Source organism: Equus asinus, chromosome 7, assembly GCF_041296235.1.
Source record: "Equus asinus isolate D_3611 breed Donkey chromosome 7, EquAss-T2T_v2, whole genome shotgun sequence".
Classification (NCBI taxonomy): Eukaryota; Metazoa; Chordata; class Mammalia; order Perissodactyla; family Equidae; genus Equus; species Equus asinus.
Window position 1 is genome coordinate 103,645,252 of NC_091796.1, and position 22,249 is coordinate 103,667,500.

The window sequence follows — 22,249 nt, forward strand, 5'->3', positions numbered from 1 at the left end:
AACCCTGCCTTCAAAGAGTCCACAGTCTAGTCAGCTCATGTGAAATGTTATTTAGGAGAAAATGGCATCTACACCGAATTCACTACAAGGGGAAAGAATAGAAACTAGAAAATTATAAAGAGCACACTTTATCATTCATATCTATAAAAATGAATTCGAATCACAGAATTATATGAAGAAATGATAAAATCCAAATTAGAGGAAAATATTTTATGTGCCTCTGTCAGAAAATAATAAACCAAGAAGACAAAAATGATAAACAACAAGACGATTAGAACAAAATGCAATCAGCTTAAAAGAGTATTCTTAGGTGAATGTGTGTGTGTGTTAAATGGATACACACACAAATAAAATATTCCTATGCCTATTTGTAGAATGAGAGAACGTCCATTCATTTCCAAATTACATGGAACACTAATATATATTAGATTACAAAGTTTTAAATATATGTGTATATATATATGTATACACACTCATATAGATTAAGGTACATATCTATATGTATACATATCTATGTATAAGAATATATACTAGTATATATTAGTTTATAACACATTTCAGAGAATCAATATACTGTAGCCCATATTCTCTGAATACAATGCAATTAAATTTTTTAAATCAACGATAAAAGTATAGTTAATGCTCCTTCCCCCTAACGTGCTTGGAAATATGATGAGCTAAAAAGGGAATCGGGATTATTTTTTTTTAATTCATATATATTTAGAATGAATTAGAAATAAATGTGCTGCATATGAAAACCTACATGATGAAGGCTAGTCAATATTTAGAGACAAATGTATAGCTGTAGCTAATGTATTTAAAACAATAAAAATTTTAAATAAGTAAATATAATCAAAAATCTGTAAACAACATATTAAAATTAAGAAGAGGATTAAGCAAAGTTGCTGCATAAAGATCAACATTCAAGAAAGTTATTTACCTAAAAAACCTAATAGAAAAGCACTGTATTCACAGTAGCAACAATTCTATTGGATACAGTAATAATCGTGTCAAAAGACTTCATATGGCTATGAAGACAATTACAGAAATGCCGCTGAAGTACTCAGAAGAAGACCCAAATAAAGTATGGTCTGCTTCTTAGATTAGAAAAATTAATATCACAAAGATGTCAATTTCCTCCAACTTATTCTATAAATTCAATGCATTTACAACCCAGACAGTTTTTGATTTGTCAGGGAACTTGCCTTGATGTCATCAAATTAACAGGAAAGAACAAAGAGTCAATAAAAGTTAAGACAATTTTGAAGAAAATAAGATTGGGTACCTGTCCTACCAGGCATGCAGATGTATTGCAAACTTCTGGCAATTAAAGCTATGTGGCCAATGCAGGGGGCAGAAAATAGACAGACAAATTAAAACAGAAAATCCCCAAATTGACCGATGCCGACATAGAAAGATGACGTGGTATAGGTATGACATTAAAAAGTAGCATAGGAAAAAAACAGATCATACAATACAGTTTCAGAGACAATTGCTCATCCGTGTGGAAAATAAAATATCAGAAACTGACCTTATAATATTCTCAAAGAAGAAATTCCAGGCATAATAATTTCCCTTCTAAGGATATGTCCGAGAGGAACTTAGCCAAGTGTACAAAAAAGTGCGTACCTATGTTCAGAATAGTTCGACAAAATTCAAAACACATACATGATGAAAATCCTCAGCAAACTAGGAATTAAAGGAAACTTCCTCCACCTAATTGAGGGCATCTACAAAAAACCCACAGGGAGCATCAGTCCCAAAGGTGAAAGGCTCGACACTCTCTACCTATGATCAGAAACAACAGAGGGAGGTCTTCTCTCTCCACTTTATCCAACATTATGCTTCAGGTCCTAGACAGTGCAATAAAGCAATACAAAGAAAACAAGGAAGGTGTACAAATTGGAAAGGATGAGAGGAAAACTTCAATCGCAGATGATATAATCATATACCTAGGTAATCTAAAGAAATTTACAAAACAAATAAAACACCAGAACTAACAAGGGAAATTGAGCAGTGTGAGAGAATATAGGATCAATATAAAAATAAATATATTTACACATACCAAGTGTTACGGACTTTATGCTTATGTCCCCTCCAAGACTCATATGTTGAACTCCTCCCCCGTGCTGTGTTGGTGTTAGCAGGTGGGGTGTTCGGGAGGTGTTTAGGTCTTGAGGGTGAAGCCCTCAAGAAGGGGATTGGGTTCTTATAAAGAGATCCCGGAGAGTTCTCTCATGCTTTTCAGTCATGTGAGGGCATAGCGAGAAGATGGCCATCTACAAACCAGGAAAAGGACCCTCACCAGGCACCCGATCTGCTGGCACCTTGATCTTGGACCTTCAGCCTCCAGAACTGTGAGAAACAAATCCCTGTTGTTTATAAGCCACCCAGCCCATGGCATTCTGTTATAGCAGCCTGAACAGCCTAAGACACTAGAAATAAACAGTGAATACACACTAGGACTAAAACAAGGAAAACTACGATTGCAAAGGGAAATTAAAGGTGACCATTCAGTGTTAACTTGCTGTAAGTCTTCTCAGGCTGTTTTATTTAAAAAAAAAAAAAAGAGGAAATTTCCAAGCCAATTCTAAAATTTATATAAACGAGCAGAGGAACTGAAATAGCCAAAATAATTGTGAGAAAGAAGAACAGGTGTAAAGTATTTATACTTCCTGATTTCAACACACACCAGAAAAGCACAGCGAAAAAGACAGTGTGATATTGCTATAATAATCTGTATATAAATGAATTAAACAGAATTAAGAGTCCAAAAATAGACGCACACTTACATGATTAATTAATTTTTGCCAAAGACGCTGAAGTTATTCAACGAGGAAACGATAGTCTTTCAACAATAGTAACAATTAAATTATCTGTACCAAAAAAAATGAACATTGACAGTCATCTCACACCATAGAAAAAATTAACTTGATATGGATTATAGACTTAAATATGAGAGCTAAAACTATTATGTATCTAGAAGAAAACCGAGGAGAAAATCTTTGTGACAATGGGTTAGGCAATGATTTCTTAAACAGAAGAGCAAAATGAAAGAAAAAATTAAGGATGTCTTAATCAAAATGAGAAACCTTTGATCTCTGAATGACACAGTTAAGAAAATGAAAAGCCATGCCACAGGCTGGGGAAAAATATTTGCAAATCATATACTGACAAGAAACTTAATGCAGATTATAGAAAGAAGGCTTATCACTCAATAACAAGAAAACAAAGAAACCAATGAAAAAAACTGGCAAAACATTTGACCAGATACTTCACCAGAGAAGATATATGAATGGCCTATAAGCACACGGAAAGAAGCTTAACATCAATAGTCGTCATAAAAAGTAAAAATAATTGCAGAATGGTTCTATTCACAATATTTTAAAACATGTAAAGAATAACACGTATAAAATTATATTTATGGGGGCCAGCCCAGTGACGTTTGCACACTCTGCTTTGGCAGCCCAGAGTTCACGGGTTCAGACGCTAGGCATGGACCTACAGACCGCCCATCAAGCCATGCTGTGGCGTCATCCCACATACAAAAAATAGAGGAAGATTGGCACAGATTTTCATCTTCCTCACACAAAACACACAAAATTATATTTTTGAGCTATAGCAACATACAAGTGTACACAAATACATTTATAATCTCTTGGCTGAAACCTTTGGAAAAGATAACTTCATAATTCAAAAGTTTTTTAGATTTCAGAAAAGTAATATGATCCATTTACTGTTTATGACTTAACAGTCCCGGCAGGATCTGAGGCAGCAACCTGTAATTAAACACATGAATATGTCTCTTGCAAAAGATATGAATATTCACACAAAGAGGGCTACGATAGCGATTATTATAAATAGCCTCACTTCAGTTCAGGTCTGGATCTGCTGCCAAACCTCTTGGCCACAATCTTCTTTAAGAATGTGATTTTCAGAACTTTTTGGATTTTGGTATTGCTGATAAGAGATTGTGGCTCTCCTGCAGTTTGTCATCAGCCTAATATATTATAAAGAATTATAAAGAATGGGTGACTTGGCCGTCAAGATTGAGCCCTCTTCAGTTCTATGGAATCACCTTAGGCGTGAAAATAAACAGTTCTCATACACTGAGCTGAGCTTTGTAACCGTGTTCCAGGTTCTCCTTCCTCAACAGCTGCAGGCAACCCTCACATGACGTGTCTCTGCTTGTGTTTTCGTTGCTGGGTTCAAGTTCAAGCTCAAGTTCACGTGTGCTCTCGGTGTCCCCCGTGCCATTCTCACCCCACAGTGTGAGACCTCTGGCACTGCTTTCTCATCGCATGACCCCACACTTCTGAGTTCTTAGTCTTTACATCAGCAAATGCTCAAAGCTAAATTTAAATTTAGTTCATTCTGCCTCCTTCCAATATGCTCGGCCAAATACTAGCGGCCTGTTTAACTCTGTAAGTTAACAAGTGGCCTATATCTGATGCCTGATCTGGCAGACTTCCCCATAACCTGCATGTACTGCTCTGCCTATCGTCTCTGTTGTCATCAACATACTCTGGTGGCTGTGGTGATAAGGGGGCATTGAAAGCCCCTTTCAGAGTAAGAGTCACTTTCTGCTTGGGGTCCAGGCTGAGATCACCTTCACCCTTAGACAATGTGGTGGTACTTCCTGTGTAACATCATCAAACATCCCCCTGGTAGCAGCAGTAACGCGAAATGCGGCTGCATCACTTTCTCCTCAATCTATGTGGGTCATGTGTTGGTTGATCTGGGTACGCCAAATTTCCTGCCAAGTTTCATGAAAAGTTTTTGAGGCTACCTTAGGGTTGACAATTTTTGTATTCTGTCAAGGCAGGCGTTAACAAACACACCACCCACCACTTCCTGTCACCATCATTCCCAAAGAGGAACACACATTCAGCTCTTTGCAATATATGCTATGTTGGCTTCGTTTTTTCTCCTTTTATCACAGACCAATGAAAATGTTTCCACAAAGAGTCTTGGTGCCTGGACTGTGTTTATGGACCGTTAGAGAGATGCCCTGAGAAGGGATAAATGTGGGTCAATCCGTGGATTCCCAGTTGTGCTCTGAGACAGCCACTGGATTTTCCCCTGCTAGTGGGCACTCTGTTGACAAGTTAGAGAATATATAGCTAAAGACAAACATTTATAGAACACATAGCACCTTTTCCCTATGAGGTGAAAAGAAGAAATAGCATTCACTGCAATGATCCAAATTTTTAAATAGCTCTGATTTCATTCCTGTAAGCCTCTTTTTAGTCACTTGAAATCACCTTTCAGCAACAGGAAATAGTCAGAGATACAAGAAAAGATTTATATAGAAGGTTGTTCCTTGTAATCTCTTCACATACACACAAAAGGGCAGCTTCCCACACTGCCAAAATTGGGAAATGGGCAAATTAACAATGGGACATTTTATTATGCAGCCATTAAAAAATAATACATTCAAGGAATATTTTCTCATATAAGAAAATGGTTATGATTGGCATAAAGTGAGAAAAGTAGGGCATAAAACCATATATATTGATGTCAATGTGGTATGGTTTACACATATATACACAGCTGACAGTGCTTCCCTCTAAACTGCGATTATCAACTACATGCTTTTTTGTTTTCCCTGATTTTTCAAAAATTAATATGTATTACTCTCTTTTTTTATGGTGAGGGAGATTGTCCCTGAGCTAACATCTGTGTTAACCTTCCTCTGTTTTGTATGTGGGACACTGCCACAGCGTGGCTTGATGAGCCATATATAGGTCCATGCCCAGGAGCTGAACCCGCAAACACCAGGCCACTGAAGCGGAGCATGCGAACCTAACCACTGTGCTACCAGGCCGGCCCCAAACTGTATTACTTTTATAAACAGAGATGATACATATATATTCATTTTTATCAAAGAATATAGTGATCAGAAGCTACTTTAGCTGCCTCTTGGAATTGAAGTCCGCCAGCCCTAAATTATGCCTCTATTTGCTACACCTCATCCACTCATTATTATAGTCTCACTATTTTATGAAATAACATTTGTGGTGAGTCTTACAATCACTGATGAAATAACAAATCAGCTAAAACCTAATTGGTTCAAAGCCACCTGTTCAAAATCTGAAAGAATTCAGATAGTTATTCACATTATTGTTTCTAAGCAAATTAATAACGTGGGTAAGAATTGATGAGGAGACATACTTGAAATATTTTGTTCAAGTCCTGGCAGGTAATTCTGAATCACGAAGTAATATTTTAATTGTATATGATTCTTCTCTATCCATGAAAACAGGTACCCCATGTAGGCCTTCCGGGATGGCGCTTTCTTAGCCAGTTCATGAAGAAGTATAACAGGGTAACTAAGTCCGTGGCCTTGGGTCAATCTGCTTGGCTCTGAGTCTTGCTTCCGTGTCTTAGTGGCTATGCAACTTTTGCAAAATTGCTGAACTTCCCTACGTATCAGCTTTTCATTTGTAAAATGAAGGTAATAAGAAAAGCTCTGGGTAGGTTTTGTGAGGCTGTTCATTCATTCATTCATATTCTGGAGCAAAAAGGACACTGCCAGCAACTAAAGGTAGCACAGTGAATGTGAAAGATGAATTTCCTGCTTTTTGCGAATTTACATTCTATGTGGACAGAAGTACAGTTAACCAACAAGCAAGCACTAGACACTCCAGTTTGAAGTGCTTTAAAACTCCATAAAGAAAATAAAAGAAAACTAAAGCAGGACAAGGGAATAGAGAAGGGTGGGGGGTGCGTGGGTGTTTTAGGTAAGGGGGTGCATGAAACTGTCTCCAAGCGTGAACTGAGAGGAGAATGTCCTAGAGAGCCAGAGTAAAGGATCAGAAGAGGAGGAGAATTAGGGAGTTTATGAAACAGGAAGGAATCCTTTGTCCAGTCACACAGCAAGTGAGGGAGAAAACAGCAGCCAATGAGAGACGGGAAGGCAGAGAGCATATCCTAAGAGTTTGGGAATTATCTTATCTCAATTTAGCTCACAATTAAGTTCCTAGAAATAGTTTAATCACGGCATCGTGAGTTCTTATTTGTGTTTTGTAAACATCCCCCTGGTCCCTCATAGAAGTGCAAGAGTGCACGTGGGGGCAGCAGGTAGGAGTCGATTGCAATAATTCAGGTGAGGGATGATGACAGTTTTCTCTACAAATGTGCAGAGGGGTCCAAGATGTCTTTGATTTAAATGCCATTGGGGAGATCATTGACAGGATTGGCTGATGGACTGGCATATGAGGAGGTGAAGATAGGCAAAAAGGATAACATCCAGGTTTGGGGCTGAGCCATAAGGTGAAAGGTGACACCATTACTGAGCATGAAAGATGACTTGGAGCAGGTTTGAGAGGGAAATTAAGAGTCCAGTTTTGACCTTGTTAAGTCTGAGAAACCCCTTAGGCAGCTGAATGGGGGTGTTAAGTAGGCAGATGTGCGCCCAGGTACATCTGTCCACCACCAGATGTGGACAGTATTTAAAGGCATGAGATTAGATGAGATGACCTATGACGTCAGTGCAGAGACAAAGATGAGGGCTGTGGGGCATGTTGACATGTCAAGATCAAGAAGAAATGAAATGGCCAAAACATGAGCCTGAGAAGGAGCAGCCACTGAGAAGCTTGGAAACCAGGGAGCATGGTGGCCCAGAAGCCAAGAAAAGAAAGTGAAATTGTTGTGTAATAGAAACTACTCCGTGTATCTGAGCGCGCCCTCAGGAAAGTCACAACCTCTCTGAGCCTCAATTTCCTCAACTGAAAAATGAGGATAAATCTCCTTCATAGGGAGGTTTCATATAGTAAAGAGTGGCTTCATAGGGAGAATTCACGGAAATAAAGGAAGCGAAGCACTCGGCACCCCGCCTGAGCATCTTGTGTTCAATAGTTATCATGATGTGGTAATATACTAACCAGAAAGAAAAAAGTTTTAATTGCTCGAGAAATACAACTTTCATGGCCTGCCAGCTGCCTGTCTTAGAAGTCCCTTCTGGGGTTACTGTCACCCTGCCTCCTTTCTGCCTTCCTTTTTATTGGCCTCAGACATACATAACTGGAATAATTGTAATTTTGGTTCATGACACACTTCCATTTTTTTAGTTAGCTACACAGATATTTTTAATAATACACAACCATAAACCCACCTTTCAAAGTGAAAGCAAGGTCCTTGACAGTAACTACACATATGTCCCCACACACCACCCTGATCCCTGCCATCTCTCATCCAAGATGATCATTGTCCTCAGTCCTCAGCTCGTCATTAAGTTGCTTTCTTTTTTTTAATAGATTTATAGCATCTATATGCACTCCTAAAAAGTACTTTTTAATTTATTGCTTTTAAACTTTATAAAACGAGTGTCATGCTGCTATATGTATTCTGACTTTTCCCACGTAACAGCTTATTGCTAATATTCAGTCATTAGTTATGAGGCACTGTAGTTAATTAATGTTGACTGCTGTCTAGTATTCCATTTTCTGAATATACCATAATTTGTTCTTTGACTTTGTCACTGATAGGCAATGTTGCTCCTAAATTTTTGCAATTGTGAGTTATGGCTGCATGTGTCTCCCCTTGTACATATGTAAGAATTTCTTTCAAGAATATTCCTAGAAACAGAATTGCCAAGGTTATTGGCTTTTATGAAAACTCAGCTTTAGGAGATAAAGCCAAGTTGATTTTCGAAGTTCCAGTTTTCTCTCTCACCAGTGACGCATAGAAGGTCCTGCAGATTCTAAATGTCCATGAAATTTTCAGAATTTTAAAATATTGCCAATTGAAACTAAATGAAATATACCTTTGTGGTCTTGGTTTAAATTTCCCGATCTCCAAGCATGTTGAACATTTCTGTATTATTACCGTTTATTAGCTTTATTGTTCAATGTATTTTGTATTAATGTATTTTTGCTTAATGCATTTTGCCCGTTTTTTGAAATGATTATTTGATTTTTATACCAATTCTTTGTTAGGTGTGTGTACTGCAAATATCTCCTCCTAGTTTATAACTTGTCTTTTTACTTCCTTAAAGAGGGTTTTGGTTAATCTTAATATGGTGAAATTTTTTGTCCTTTATCTCATAGTGAACACTTTTGTGTCTTGTTTAAAGGTCTGTTCAAGTCTTGATATCTAAAGCCTATTCCTACCTAATTTTCTACAAAGATTTTTAGTGTTTTGTCTTATATTTTAGATCTTAATCCATCTAGAATTAATTTTTGTACATGGTTTGAGATAGGGGTTCAATTTTTTATTTTTACATATGGATAACCATTTTTCCAGTCGATTTTATAAAAAGCATATTCTCTTCTGTCATCTCACAGGCTACTCTGATATATACCAAACCCCCCTGCATATGTAGATGAATTTCCCCCTTTTCCTCATTGATCAATGCGTCTTTCTCTGCTCAATTTCCATACATCATAATAGATTTTAATATCTGGTATCACCTCTTCCTACTTTTCTCCTTCAGAAGTGTCCCAGCTAAATTTGTAGGTTTAATCTTTATTCTCCCATATGTATTTCAGAAATCACTTTTCAAGTGCATCACCATAGCTACATTAAATGGAGAGAGCAATTTAGGTAAAATTGATATCTTCATAATATTAAGATTTCATATCTGTGAACATAGTATATTTCTCCCTTTATTTAGATATTCTTTACTATTTCTTATTAAAATTTCTCTAGAATGCTTCATACAGTTTTCTCTCCTTTTTCCCTCATGGGGAAGGGTTTCAGCAGTTAACATTCTTCCAGAATCTTGGCCACCACCAAACCCAAAAGTCGTTCTATCTCCCCCTCTGTCTTTTTACCTCTAATAATGATGCCTGTCAGTGTCAACACAGGCCATGCAATTCCACACCTTAGTTTCTCGCTCCCTCTGTTTTTAATGTCCTACGTTCTCTTCTCATCTTGGTCAATACCTACTCATTTGCTAACATTTAGCTCATGCATCACCTATTCTGTGAGAGCTTCTCTGACCTTCCAGCCTGGGTGAGTTTCCAATAATTCCTTGGGTTTAGATCTCACTCGAGCCTTTCAAATTTCAATTGAACTGATCTATGTGTTTGTCTCACCCATTATGCTACGAGCATAGCGACAGAAATTTATTTGTCTTTGGCTTTCCGATGCCTAACATAGAGTCCTTTATATACGAAATGTTACTTAAGTGTTTGTTCAATTAAGCTGCGAAGTAATCTTAATAATCTAGAGGTCATAGGGCTGGGGGCCGGGCTAAGTCAACATCATTAAGTGAGAAATTATTCCAAAAAAACAGCCAAGGAACCTGACTCTTAGTCCTTCCTCATCCCCACAACAATGTGAGACTGTTGATGGGTGTTTCTCTCTCAGCATGCTTCTTTTTTTTTTTTCCTTCTTCTCACCAAAGCCCCCCAGTACATAGTTGTATATTCTAGTTGTAGGTCCTTCTGGTTGTGCCATGTGGGACGCCACCTCAGCATGGCCTGATGAGTGGTGCTAGGTCTGTGCTCAGGATCCGAACCAGCTAAACCCTGGGCCACCGAAGCAGAGCATATCAACTTAACCTCTTGGCCATGGGCTCGGCCCCTGAGCATCAGTCTCTTCATTTATAACATGGACATAATTCCTGGCCTCCACAGCTAGTCGGAAAGTCTTTGAATTTTAAAAGAGAGGAAAAACTGTAGGAAGTGTTGAGTGTTTTGAAAATACAAGGATTTGTATACATATAAATTTTACTTGTCAGGTCGTCTTTGTTAAGAAATCATTTAAAAAGATACAAAGACTGTCCTTTTTCATTTCAAGAATGTAACAACTATTTAAACAGTAAATTAAAGATTCATTGTATTCTATTATTTAATAACATTTACGAGGACCTCTCTATATTACTTCAATGAAACAACTTTTAAACTAAACGTTAAAGATTCAATTCTATTTTATTAGGTCCTTAATCCCATTTTGGGGGTAAATTTCCTATCACTAAGCACCATTTAACATTTTTATGAACACTTGATTATTTTGACAAAGAAGCCAGCGGTAGCTGTAACTACAATGATCACATTTTCCAAAGAGGGAAAGAGTCCTTAATCTGGGGCAGTCAATTCGAAACTGAGCTCTGGGAATCCTTGGGTCCTGAGGTGGTGACTTGGGGTCACCACTGGGAGAGGGGGAGACTGGACAGACAGGGATAAAAAAAAAGTGTCTGTGCTCTTTTAATAAGTATAAAGTATTTTGACTATACATAGAAATAAAGATAAGTTCATAAGTTCCATGTTCCTATGCCCATATATAAAAACTGAACCAACACACCACCGTATCTGCTTCTGATTTCTTTGAACTAATACATCAGAAATAAAAGTGAGTCTTTTTGTAATTCTCTCTCTCCCTTCTCTTTTTCCCTACAGATCATTAGCATTTTGAAGTTGTTGTGTATCCTTCTTGTCCAGACTTTTAACACTCACACTACGTATCTTTTTACTTATAAATAATAAACTACATTGTTTGGTGTGTATTTAAAATTTTCCTTAACTGCCATCATACTGTTTATATCCTTCTGGAGTATTCTGTTATTCACTCAAAATTGTTCTTAAGATTTATGCAGGTTGATGCTTGGTTCATTTGTTTTAACAGCTGCACATCCGTAATCGTCAGGGATCTTGGTTGCAAACAACAGAAAGTGACTCTCATTCAATTAAGCAGACAAGGATTTAATGAGAAGGATATTGAGAATTGGCAGAAGAAACAGACAGAAAGACTGAAGAAACTTCAGGAAAAGGGCAGCTGGGGGAGAAGTCAGGCAGCTGAATTCACGGTCATAATCTTATCAAAGGAAGTGTGGTTGTTTACCTGCTGGCACCTCTGGACCGTGTTTGCCACCAGGATGGCCATCACTACCAACACCACCGAACTCTGCGTGTCACTCGGCATGGTACCGTTGATGATATTTCTAAAGTGTGAAAGCCACCCATGGCCATGCATTGCTGTTGACATCACTGCACCATGCATGCCACTTGTAGCAGGGCCACCTCTGTTGGCGTTTGACCCTGGACAGTGGATGTTCATCCTGGCACTGTCACCATTGCTGGCACTTGCTGCTGCTGCCTCCATCATCATTCCAATATTCTATTTATTCTATTATTTCTCAGGCACTGTCCTATGCCTGAAAACAGAGCACTGAGTAAGACTAAGTACTTGTCCTCATAGGGCTTACACTCTGGAGTGGAAGACAGATGAACAAACTATATTTAGATCTCCATCTGCATTAATATCTACATAACTGGAGACACTTGCTCACGACTCAATGTCCCCAGCAGAACTTTGGTGGAACATGTGATTGTTCAAACTCAGATCTTATCCAGGTTATACCTGCTCAGAAGCCAGAGAAAGAATATCTACCTACTCTCCATTTGCAACCAGGAATAACAAAACGTTTTCTACTTAAAAGAGAGCATTGGCTGGCCAAAAGACAGAGTGGTTAAAGTTCTGTATGCTCCGCTTTGGCAGCCCGGGTTTGTGAGTTCAGATCCTGGACTCAGACCTACTCTATTCATCAGCCATGCTGTGGAGGCACCCAACATACAAAGTAGAGGAAAACTGGCACAGATGTTAATACAGAGCTAATCTTCCTCACAAACAAAAAAGAGAGAGCATTAGGTCTTGGTGTTGCCATCTTTTTAATTTCAGTCATTCCGACGGAAGTGAAATGATATCGAATGTTGTTTTAATTTGATTTCCCTGATGCATAGTGAGAAATGTGTTCACTGTCCGCCAGCCACTCCTCGTCTGTGATTTGCTGCTCATATCTCTGGCTGCTTTTCTCCCGCTTTGCTGTGCCTTTCTTACTATGCTGTAGGGGGAAAAAGATGCATCTTCTGATTTCAAGTATTAATCCTAGATAGGTAAGTATGTTGCAGTGATGTTCTCCCAGGCTTTGGCTTGCATTTCAACAGTGCTCATGCTATTTTTTTAATCAACTTTATTGAGTTATAATTTACATAAACTAAAACGCCCCAATTTTAGTGTAGAATTTGATGTTTTGACCAATATACATAGTTACAACCATAGGATAGAACATTTCCATCACCTCAAAAAGCTCCCTCATCTCAATCTGCAGTCACTGCCCTCTCCCATCCCCAACCCCAGACAACCACTGGTCTTTCTGACCACATAATTTTTTAAAGTTTCATGTAAGTGGAATCATACAATACGTAGCTTTTTGTGTCTGGATTTCTTCATTTAGCATAACGGATGTGAGACTCATCAATGTTGTTACATATAAGAGCAGTATGTTTCATTTTATTGCTGAGTAATATCCCATTGTATAAATATACCACAATTTGTTTATCCATTCACCAGTTAATGGATATTTGGGTTGTTTCTGGTTTATTGCAATTTTAAATGAAATTACTATGAATATTCAGGTACAAATCTTTGTATGGAGGTAAGTTTTTCTTTCTCTTGGATAGCTAGGAGTAGGATTGATGGGTCATGAGTATATAGATATATATATGTATACACAGCATTATAAGAAACGACCGAACTATTTTTCAAATGGCTGAACCCTTTTTGCAGCCCCACCAGCTGTGAATGAAAGTTGCAGTGACCCCACATCTTCACCAACACTTGGTGTTGTGAGTTACTTTAAATTTAGCGGTTCTAATGTGTGTGCACTTTTTTTTAATTGTAGTTTCAACTTGTTTTTCCCTAAAGACAAATGATTTTGAGTGCTTTTCAATGTATTTCTTTGCCATCCCTGTATCTTCTTTGGTAAAGTGTCTGCTTAATCCTTTATACCTACAATTTTTTAAATCAGGTTGCTTTTCTTTTCATTATTGAGTTGTAGGAGTTCTTTGTATGCTCTGAATAAAAGCCTTTTGTCGGATATGTGTTTTGCAAATATTTTCACCTGGTCCATAGTTTGCCTTTTTATTTCCTTAACTGTCTTATGAAAAGTAAAACCTTTTCCTTTTTACAGTTTCATTTATGATTTTATTTTCTTTTTATGATGCATGCTTTTTTGTGTCCTATCTAAAACATCTTTGCCTAACTCAAGGTCTTAACTATTTTTTCCTACATTTTTATCTGGAAGTTTTAGTGTCTTAGCTGCTGTTGTATTTATGTGCATGATTCATTGTTTATATAGTGTGAGGTGAGGTTTGAGCCTCATTGTTTTTCATCTGGATGTCCAATTATTCAAGCATCGTTTGTTGAAAAGGCTGTTCTTTTCCTTTTGAATTGCTCTGGAAGCTTTGTTAAAATTCAATTGACCATATATTGAGGATGTATTTTTCCACTTTCTATTCTTTCCCATTGGTCTATTATGTCTGTCTTTACAGCAATAACACAATGGCTTGATGACTGTAGCTTTACAGTAAGCTTCGATTCAGGTACTGTAATTTGCCCCAAATCTGTTTTTAAGTACTTTGCATTTCCATATAAATTTTACAATCAGCTCGCCAATTTCAAAAAACATCCTGGGATTCTTTTGAATCTATAGTTGAATTTAAGGATATTGAATTGAGGGTTAATTTAAGGATATTGAATTGAATTGGAAGATACTGAATCTTCCAATCCATAACATGTTTTATCTCTTCATTTATTTAGGTTTCCTTATCTCAGTTGAGCAGTGTTTCGTAGGTTTTAGTACACAGATCTTGCGAATATTCTGTTAAATTTGTCTCTGTGTCATATTTTTGATTTTCTGGTAAATAAGTGTTTATTTCAATTTCAGTTTTTAATTGTTCACTGATAGTATGAGAAATACTTTTGACTTTTGTATACTGACTTTGTATCTTCTGGCTTTGCTAACCTCACTTATGAGTTATAGAATTTCTTTCATAATTTTTGCAGAATTTTCTACACAATCTTGTTTCTGTGAATAAAGATAGTTTTACTTCTTCCTTTCCAATTTGGATGACTTTTATGTCTTTTTCTTGCATGATTGCACAAGCTAGCACCTCCAGTGCAATATTCAGAGCATGGACATGTGCGCCTTGTTTCTGGCCATTAAACATGATGTCAACTCTAGGTTTCTGCTAAATTCCCTTTGTCAGGTTGAGGAAGTTCCTTCCACTCCTCATTCGCAGAGTTTTTTATTTGTTTGTTTGTTTCCCTTTTTGTTCTTTTTTTATCCTGAATAGGTGTTAAATTTAGAAAATACATCTCTGTATCTTTTGAGATGACTTTTCCTTTCCAGCCTGCTATTATAGTGCATTGCATTCATTGATTTTAGAGTGTTAAGCCACACTCGCATTGCTAAGATAAACTGCTTTTTGTTATGATGCAATATGACTTTTTTGTGTGTGTTGTTGGATTTAGTTTGCAAAAAATAAAAATTCTTATAAATTTTTACCTCTGTGTTCTTGAGGGATATTGCTCTGTAGTTTTCTTTACTGTAGTAAAGATAAATCTAGTTTTAGTACAATAATGCAAGACTCATAAAATGAGTTGAGAAGTACCTCTCCTCTCATATATTCTGCAAGAGTTCCCATAGAATTGCCTAGAGGTCTTCTTTAAATATTTGGTAGAATTTACCAGGGAAATATATGGGGCAATAGTTGTTGTTTTATTTGTTTGTTTTGGTTAGAGTATTTTGTGTGTGGAGGAAACTTTTTAACTACAAATTTGATTTATATCATCGATACAGGAATTTTCAGATTACCTTCCTAAATTAGTTTGATACTTTATGTCTTTCCATGACTTTGTCCATTTTACCTAAGTTGCTGATTTTGTTTTCTTGCCATAAAATTATTCCTAAGATTTCATTATTGTCCTTTTAATGTTTTTACCATTGTTTGAGATGTCACCCCTTTCATTCCTTTAAGGGTAATTTGTGCCTTCTTTCTGTTTTATCTTGAACAGCTTGTCCAGAGGTTGATCAATTTAGTTAATCTCTTCAAAGAACTAGGTTTAGGCTTCATTGATTTTTTAATTGTTTTTCTGTGTTCTGTGTCATACGTTTCTGTTTTTTCTTTTGATTGCATGAATTTACTTTGCTTTTTTTCTGTTTTAAGTTTCTTTTTTGGAAGATTAGATCATTGATTTGAGACACTTTCTTTTCTACTACAAGCACATAATCCTACACATTTCTCTCTAAGAACTACTTTAGCTGCATCCCACATATTTTTGTATATTGTTTTTTCATTTTCATTCAATCCATGGTTTTTTTTTATTTCAATTTTTTTCTTTAAACAGTTATTCAGAAGGGGATTGTTTAATTTCCCAGTATTTTAGGATTGTCTAGATATTTTATATTATTGATTTATAGTTTAATTTTGGCATGATTAGATAAACATATAATTTTATTGTATATTTAAATCCTCAAATTTATTGAGACCTCTTTATGGTCTATATTGACAATGGACGCTCTCCTTAGTTTTTCTTATTAGTTTATCAAAAATGTTTAATGATAAAGGTGTACTGGATTTTATCAAATTGTTTTTCTTTATCAATTGAGATGATTATGCATATTTTTTCTTCTTTACTTTGTCGATATGGTAGTCTATTTTAATAGACTTTATAATGTTAAACAAATCTTGCATTTCTGAGGTAAATCCAGTATGCAGTATTTTAAAACACTACTGAATTTGATTTTCTAATGTTTTATTTATGATTTTTTTTGTCCCTATGTCAGTATGATCTCTAATTTTTCTCTTCTTGCTCTGTCCTCCAGTTTTGGAATCAAGCTAATACTAGCACTATGTAGTAAGCTGGGTAGCTTTCTTTCTTTTTCTTTACTCAGGAACAATTTGTAAAAGGGCTAGCTTATTTGTTCCCTGATAGTTTCATAACATTCCTTCATTAAACAATGTAGACCCAGTGTCTTTCTAGAAGAGATACATTGGTGTAATCTATATGCTAGCTAGTTTATTTTGTAATAGTAATCGGTTTATTCAGATATTTCATTTCTTTCACTTCAATTCTAGTAATTCGTATTATTTCAATAACTATCTCATATAAGTTGTCACATTTACTGTAACGAAGTTATTAACAAAATCTCTACTATATCTGTTACTAATCTTTTTTGTTTCTAATATTTTTATTTGTGAGTTTTCTCTTTTTTCCTTCAATTAATCTTACCAGAGATTTTTCTGTTTCAATAATCCTTTAAAGAACGAGCTTTGACTTCAATTGATTCTTTCCATGTTTTTTTAATATTTGCTCTTATCTTTATTATATGTTTGCCTCTATTTCCTTTGGGTTATTCTCAACTGCTCTTGATCTAATTTATTAAGTGCTTACTTCATCAATTTTTAAACTTTAATATTTCTTAATACATACCTTTAAAGTTACAAATTCCCACTTAGAACTTTAATTTTATCTGACAGATTTTTATAGATAAAAATTTTGATATTATTTAGTTTTAAATAATTTCTTATTTACATTAGGCCTTCTTATTTGTTCTATGAATTATTAAGTTGCCTTTTGTCTTTTTAGTGTTTAAGCATATGGTCGGCTTGAGAGATATCGTTATTTCATTGATTTCTGATTTACCTCCCATGTGTTTAGAGACAATGATCTATTTACATAAATTTTTTAGTATTGGTTGAAACTTCCATTACAGATTACTACTTGGTCAATGTTTGTAAAGAACACATAGATATTCTTCAAAATGTATGTTCTCTGTTTTTCAGGATTTTATGTATAGCTGAAGCTTTTCAGTACGTTCAAATTTCTTATATCCTTACTAAATTTTTTTATCTTTATTTCATAACAATTTGAAGAGAGGGCTATTAAAATATCTCCCTCTGATTATGGATTTCCTAATTTCTCCTTATCACTCTGTAAACTTGCTTTACATGGATCATAGTCATGTTGTTAGCTGCATTAAGGTTCATGGTTAATATAGATTCTGATAAAGAGTTCCCTTTATTATAAGTAACAACTTGCCAAATCTCTAATGATAATTTTGACTTGAAATCTATTTTTCTGATATTAATTTGGAGTATCTATTTTTTTATTAGCGTTTGTCTGATATATCTTTTTTCCATTCTTTCACTTTCAGATATTCTGCATCATTTTGTTTTTAGACGTGTCTCTTACAAACAGCACGTAGGTAGATATTGTTTGGGGGGACACTGCCTGTCATGTTCACCATTTCCCAGTTACAAGCTAACTAAAGTTCTTTTTTTTTTTTTTTGAGGAAGATTAACCCTGAGCTAATACTGCCAATCCTCCTCTTTTTGCTGAGGAAGACTGGCCCTGAGCTAACATCCATGCCCATCTTCCTCTACTTTATATGTGGGACGCCTACCACAGCATGGCATGCCAAGCAGTGCCATGTCTGCACCTGAGATTCGAACTGGTGAACCCCAGGCCACTGAAGCGGAACATGTGCACTTAACGGCTGCACCACCGGGCTGGCCCCCTAACTAAAGTTCTTGGTAGACAACAGGCACTAAATCATGCATGTTTAATGAAAGACCTACCAACACCTAAACCCACACATCTAAGCAGAGGCAGATTTAACTCTATATCCAAAACCTCCCACATTTAATTCAGGGGCCTTTTTGTAATGCTCTCTTTATTTATGTGTAAAAGAAGGAAATACTTCAATGTGGAGAATGTACACAAAGATGGAGAGGCCACCTGATAAAGTAGAAAGAGCTCTTTAGGCATCAGGAAACCTGAGCCCATCAGACTTTGCCAATTATTCTCTGTGTGAACTCGGCCAAGGCATCGTCCTCTATGGTCCTCAATTTGCCATCTAGCTGGACCAACCAAAACATCTATGTCCCCTTCATATAATTATCACTAAATGCATTTTAAAGGTGAAGAAATTCATTCTCATTGAGGGAAATTGACTTACTCCAGGTGAAAGGTCCAGAAACTGTCCTAGACAAGACTTTTTGTATTATGTCATGCCGTCTCCTTTTAAAGGCATCTGTCATGGGTTTACTTGTGTCACCTCAAAATTCCTATGTTGAAGTCCTAACCTCCAGTACCTCAGAATGTGACCTTGTTTGGAAATAGGGTCATTACAAACGTAATCAGTTCAGATGAAGTCATTAAGCTGGGTCTTAATCCAACATGATCGGTCTCCTTATGGAAAGAGGAAAATTGGACACAGACATGCACATAAAGAGAATTCCATGCGAAGACAGAGGCAGAAATTAGAGTGTGTTTCTCTAAGCCAAGGAAAGCCAAAGAATGCCAGCAGACCACCAATAGCTGGGAGGGAGGCATGGGATACATTTTCTCTTACAGCCCCCAGAAGGAACCAATCCTGCCAACACCTTCATTTCAGACTCCCAGCCTCCAGAACTGCGACACAATAAATGCCTGCTATTCAAGCTACTCAGTTTGTGATACTTTGTTACCGCAGTCCTAAGAAATTAATACAGCATCTTTACACCATAACTAGAAAGCTTCTTGCTGAATATCCACGTCTGTCTTCTGTAAATATATGCACGCATACAGATGTAGCATCTCACAGACATACCATGGAGAAGTGCTGCCTTATGTATGACTTTAAGAAAAATCCTATCAGTTCCTTAAATGATCTTCCAGGTAGTGGAGTGTCAAAGGGTAGGACCCTGGATTGGGTCAGGAAACTTGAGTTTGGACACTAATTTAGACAAAAACTTTTCCTGCTGGCTTCTGGTGTCATTCACACAATAAGAGGGTTACCACTCTAATCAAGTCTTACATGATTGAACTTCACATTTACAAAATATTTCGCCAACAAATCTGCATTTATGATGACAGTTAATTTGATTGCCCAATGTTTATTAATCAAAGACATATATAACAGGATATGCAATAAAATCACTTCTTCCAAACTCCTATGATGTCATCAACAGCCAATCAGCGCTGAAAGAGACATTCTTGTGGATTAGCTCTAAAGCTCCTGCACAGCTGGGCCAGATGAGCTGGGGCCCAGCAGGGTGGCCCCGTGTGGCTGGGGGCCAACATCTGCCCGAAACACCCCGTGTGGCCTCGTGAGTTGAGCCTGGCTGGCCCATCTGGCCCGAGTGTCAAGCGTTCCCTGGAAAGCGACGGGTGAGAATGGAATCCTTTCCTCCACTGCTCCAGCCTGCACGTGCATTCCCCTGGAGGTTCTGGGAGAGGGGAAAACTGGACAGGGACAGGGCAGGTCCAGAGAAGCCAGTGATTGTCTTGGCCACATGTGAGCGTGAAATTCAAGGCCCCACCATGGCCACTGAGGAGGAGAACAGGGGCAAAATGGGGCTGGAATATTGCTGAGTTTGCAGCAACCTTCAGCACAGAGCTCTCAGCCTTTCCATCATCTTGCCACAAGCAGTGGGCCTGGGAATCAGGCCATCTCCTCCAGTCGTTAGCATTTTGTCCTTGGACAAGTTGCTTAACTTTTTTCCCTTTGTTCAATGGAGAAGGTGAGTCCCTACGCTCTCTGCCTTATCAGGGTAATATGGAAAGTTTATTTAGTATTCTGTAGTTCATCAAGCATGCTCTGAGCATTCCTACTTGTCATTCATTTGTTCAATCAGCAAAGACATACTGAGGGCCTATGATGTGACAAGAGGCAAATCAAGTACCAGAAACATTGAGACAAATGAGTTGACAGTCCAGTGGGGAACAGAAGCAACCGCAATCATTATGATAGGAACGTGTTGATATGGCAAGGGGGACCCAGGATGCACAATGCACCTTTCCACTTCCAGGTAGTGGGAAGGGCTATCTAGGGGAAGCGTCACCAAGGCAGACACCTTGGCTTGGCATGGGACACGGAGGAGCAGAACGAGTTCTCTGGGAGGGTGAGGTGGCTTTCCAGGCTGGAGGACCCGCGTGCAGAGGAGTGGAGGCCCGAGGAAACACAGCAGAGGACAGACATCTACGGCTACCCAGAGAATCAGGGCAGGCTGGAGAGCTCCATTCTCTCCCTCAAGGAGCTTACAATCTAAGGCGGGGGGGGGGGGGGGGGGGGGGGCAATAAAGCAACATACTCAGGAAATCCCATTTCTAAAATTTAAAATAAAAAATTCTTTTCTCTGGGCCACATGAGAAATGGTGTATGAGTCCACAGGCAGAGAGATTGCTCAGAGTTTGGGGGCATCTAGAGCCAGACTTCAGAGTGGCAGAGGATTCTGGAGGGCAAAAAAGTCCAGGCCAGCAACATCGAAGGAAGAGAGAGTCTTGGCAGATCCTCAGGGTCAGGTGGGACTGGAGCCTGCTCCGGCAACGTGGAGCTGAGTCTTCATGTGAGCGATGGGCAGGTGGGGGCCTCGGATGCCATGGGAAGGAGATGAGAGGAATCCACAGAGGAGGAAGAGTGTTCTCTCAGCTCAGCAGGGTGCCTCCAAAGAGAGTGCTGGTCATGAACAGAGACCCCGGTCCTGAGGAGGAGTGACCACTGTGGAGGGAGCAGACCTGACCTTGATCTGGCTCCATCACTTACTAGCTCAAGGACACTGAGAAGGTGGCTGCCTATCTTTGAGGCAGAGTTTTCTTGAAATTGCCATAAGGATAAGACCCACCTGAGCTCTCAGCAGCACCACCCCTAGTGTGGAGGAGGCCTGAGTTCAAGCCCACACAGGAGAGAGGCTCCAGAGCGGCAGCTTCCAGCCTTGCTGTCAAGCCTCTGCCTCTGTCTTGGCATGTTGGCCAGGGACAAAATGATACGGCCACGCCTCTCAGTGCTGTCTCCTCTAGGTAGAGAAAACTGTGACCCTCTCATCCATGCTCTGTTGAAAAAAAAACAAGAAAATGCAAACAAAAATAAGTTTTAAAAAAACTATTCTTTCATCATCATTTTTGCTGCTTTTCTTTGGAGCTGCTAGTCTTCAACTTTTGGGATGTTTCTAGAAAGACTGAGAGAAGAAAGCAAATTTTGCTCAGCTAGAGTTTTATGCATTCATTCTCCTTTCCTTCTCAGTTCTGCAATCACATTTCTCAGGCCCTAGAATGCCTCTCACCCTCTCCTGGATTTCTTTTGCCCTACACCTAAACATAAAAGAGACCAGAGAGTACGCAGCCTGATTCTCTTCCAAATCCGAATGGGCGATAGGATGTTTTTAATCCAATATATATTGGCTTTTGAGCCACAAAATCCCAATTTCCCAAGCAGGACTGTCCTGCTCGTGGAACCCCTGTAGAATGAGTCTCCATCAAGTGACAAGATTGGGATTCTCGAGACCAGCCCCAGTGGCATAGTGGTTAACTTCGTGTGCTCCACTTTGGCGGCTCAGGGGTCACGGGTTCAGATCCTGGGTGTGGACCTACACGCTGCTCATCAAGCCATGCTGTGGCAGCATCTCACATACAAAATAGAGGAAGATTGGCACAGATGTCAGCTCAGGGACAATCTTTCTCAAGCAAAAAGAGGAAGATT